The following is a 3,993-nucleotide window of genomic DNA, read 5'->3' on the forward strand; positions in this document are numbered from 1 at the left end:
ACAACCCACACACACCACACAACGATTATGGTTCAAGCCTTTTCCCTTTGGCCAAGATTGAACCAACTGCATCCAAGTTGTGTTGTGCACGTGTTGTGTTGTGTGAATCCCCCTGTAGGACACCTGAGCCCGCTGGGAGAACTGCTTATTGCACTAACAATATGGAAGGACTTTGTTAGAAGTGTGTGGTCAGTATTCGTTCCCTGTTGTAACACTTAGGGGTTTATGGTTGCACGCCATTGTTTTTGTTTAAGCTGTAAATTTAATAAAAACAAGTCCAACTCAGTATTACTTGTATCTGATTAACCTGTAGTGTTCGATCCTTCTGAAAAGATAGATTGGGGTGAACATGTTTTGACTCCATCATCAATGAGTTATATGCAAGTAGTAGGGGCCCAGAGGTTTAACAGTTAAACTTTCCACAAAATTAGAAATTAACTCAAGTTATCAAATACTCAAGTAAGTCATTTTGGCCCATCAAAATAAGAATATGTTATCACCACATAAATACTGTAAAATGTAATTTAATTCTCAAGATTTTTTAGTTTCAACAATACCTTCAAAAAGAAAAAGCAAGGGAAGCTTTATTTTTTGTATCCAATGTAAAGCCGTTGGTTCTTGGAATACTGTTTTGGTTTTTCTTTAACAAAAACCCACTATTGGTGACTAATAAAGTGGACTTCTGTATGTGGAGTGAAATTGTATTTTTTTCAAAATGTTAAAGAGGTTAGAAGGAATTGGGGAAAGGTTAATGACCTGCAAACACAAGCTTTACCTCACCAAGAACTCAACATGGATTGTTTTGGAGTTACAACCGCTTAAACTTTAAAGTTCTCTGCATCTCCTGTCAAAACACTAAAAGTCTTTTTTTAGCTGAGCTTTTTTTTTACTTGCTTTTTTAATTCCGATCATTCACGCCAACAACTGTCCATGCCATCACATTGAAACTAAGGTTTCCACTTATTATTGCGAATTATGACAAATATCCACAACTTTTTTGAATAAAGGACTTTATGTAAACACATTTACGTTATTTTCGATTAATGTTGGGATGTGCCGAATGTGTGTGTGTGTTTATATGTGTGTTTGACCTAAATATTATTTTTAATCTGTGGTTATCAAGAGAGATCTAATGCTTTCTAAAAAAAATGGTTTCTAGTGATTGACGCACACACACTCACAAGATTATGAAAGATGAGAACAAGATAGTATGTTGGTGTTTCACTGGATGGGTACCAGATTTCCGCTATATCCCTGGTTGGAACAACATGAGAAACAATTAAATGAAACAGTGAATTGAATATTTCTTCTTCTTTTGAGGAAGTGGATGTTTGTATTCCAAAACTGGCAAATGTATGGGAGTTATCAGGTCAGGAAAGCAAACTGGAATTGGACCAAGGTTTTACTGCAGGCACCACCCTGACAACGTCTTGTTTCTCACTGTTTGCTTCACACCAATAAATAGGCTAGAACCCAGTGTGGCTCTGGACCGGAGCTCAGTGTGCTCAGCAGGAACCGGCTCAGGGTGAACTGGTAGTGACTCACAGTGCTGCTGCACGTGCATGTGTGTGAGGTAATGTAGAGCTCAGTGAGACACACAGATTTGGCCCATTCACATTGTCAGAAATACGAGTAATATAGTAAATAATTTAGCACATAAATAATTAATAAAACTCTGCTTGGCATCCTGCTGGTCTGCACTGGATTCCTGTGTCCTGTTTGGCTGTGTAGCCCTCTATTCTCCTACCAGTAAACCCTGAAGCCGTAGTGGCTGTCTGCTTGTTTCTTTTTGAATTATTTAACCTTTATTTCCAAAGGAAATGTAACAGGGCTCTGGTCCACTTTAGCTTGTTGTTTCGAGTATAAGCAGACTTTACTTGTCTCCCTACTGGTTTCGCATTAAATGGCTTAATCGACACAGAGGGAGAGCTTCTCAGAACAGTTTGTAGTGCCACTAACCTCACCTAAATATAATGACCTGGTCAAATTTAGTGCTTTAAAGATTTTAAAAGTTATATTTGATTACATGGCAGTTGAGGTAAAGTCCTTAAAAAATGAATTAAATGCTGACGTTTGATAGTACAAAATGTATCATCAAACGTAAAGGTCAGTTATGGTGTCAGTCCTTCAAGAGGACTTTTTAATATTCAACATTCAACCATCATACAGGGAGAGAAGAAAAAAAATAAAAAACTGTAATTTAAATTCCTACAAGAACAGGAAGTATACCAGAATGCAGTGCAGCAGCTCTAAAGGACCAGATTGCCACAAGTTGGGTTTTAAGCAAGTGGGAAGCCCAACAAACACATGGTAAAACAGTGCACAATGCAGTTTTACTACATGTCAGTTCCAAGGAAAACCCCAAACTTATCTGTTTTTTGAATTTTAGTTCAATAGTTCTAAAGCAGTAAATGAAATACTTCTTGTAATTTGAGTTCTGTATTTTGGTGGTATGTTTGGGAAGGTATTTGTGTGATTGACAGGGAGTCTCAGTTTATCACTCTCTGGTCTGGTGCTTTCCCCCTGCCTGTCCTACCTGTGCTCCTCCCAGGTTCCTCCCCCTTTGATCACATTAGGATTTTTAGATCCAGTAATGCAAACCCAAACCCCAGGTTTTAAAAACATCTCGGAGACCTCTACCCCTTTTCCACCAAGGCAGTTTGATGGCTATTTCGGAGCCAGTGCCTAATTTCAAACCAGTTCTTGGCGTTTCGACAGCCAAAGAAACGGCTCTTGGCCAGGAAAATTGGTCCCAATACGGCACCAACACTTTGCTGGTCTAGAACCAACAACCACTTACAACAGGGGCTGGGGGTGCCTTGTGTCCATCCAGCTATGTATTTATTAGCTATTTAGCACATAGATGCTATGAACGTAACATTGAGCTAGCTGTCTAGCTAACTAGTTGTTGCTCAAGCAAGCATAACTACTAATTTTTCATATCAATGTTAAAAGGGCTCATTGACTACTAGATATTGCAGTGCGCACGCAGCTCTAAATAAAAAGAGGACCCGAGCATTATGCATACAAGATTGGTCTTATTCAAGCCGGTTTCATATGGGAAGCCCAATACAATATCCATTGGTTATTCATTAAACAGATGACACACTGAAAGCAGATTTACTAAACACTCTCAGTTCCCAAGGAAAACCCCAAACTTTTAATCTGTTTTTTAGAATTTTAGTTCATTAATAGTGTCTTAATACAGAAGTATATGAAATACTATCTTGTAATGTGGAGTTACATGAAAAGAGACATTGCACATTTATGGCTCGTCGCCCTGTTCTGGGGGAACGTATTTTGTGATGACATAGACTAAGGGAGTCTACAGTATTATCACTTCTCTGGTCTGCATGTAGTTTCCGCTCGCGTGCCTGATCTGTGACACGAGCTCGCTCCCAGGTGTCCTCAGCCCCCCAGCCTTCCGGTCGATCACATTAGGCTGTTTAGATCGCAGCTCAGCCGGCATCCCACACACCCGCCCCCCCGCGCACGGTTTGGGGCAACTCGCTCGCGAGCACGCGAGCTCACCAGCCGCCGCGCGCGGGCCTTGTTCCAGAACGGGAGGTCTTGATCGGCTCACGCTTTCCGGGCAGCCCACTCGCTACACGCAACTCTTCGCAACACCAGTCTTTCTGCGTTTCGACCGCACCACGACGCGCGGTGGCCAGCGACAAATTGGTCCCACATAGGCACCACACTTTGCTGGTCTAGCAACAACACAGACCCCACACGCGTTTCCGCGCGAGAACGCGCGGCGGCTGCCGCTCCCTTGTGTCGACTGCGCCCCCTATGTATTTATTTACGCACACTAGATCGCCTATGAACGCTAACATTGAGCCAGTGATCTACGTACTAGTTGTTGCTCAAGCAAGCAATAACTACCTTAATTTTTCATATCAATGTTACATCTGTAATTCTTGCCGTTAGTGGAAAAGGGTGTATGGGGACTATAAATCCATGTATAAATGTGATCTTGTTCAATGAAGTGTT

At 41.3% G+C, this 3,993-nt stretch overlaps 1 protein-coding gene across 1 annotated transcript in view; it reads left to right on the forward strand.

Annotated features, from left to right (window-relative positions):
• Window positions 1-3,993, forward strand: part of LOC118338650 (ras-associated and pleckstrin homology domains-containing protein 1-like) — a 70,562-nt gene that overhangs the window by 40,024 nt on the left and 26,545 nt on the right. The window lies entirely within an intron of this gene.

This window comes from Morone saxatilis, unplaced genomic scaffold (genome assembly GCF_004916995.1).
Source record: "Morone saxatilis isolate NCDOM2014 unplaced genomic scaffold, NCSU_SB_2.0 Contig5, whole genome shotgun sequence".
Lineage (NCBI taxonomy): Eukaryota > Metazoa > Chordata > Actinopteri > Moronidae > Morone > Morone saxatilis.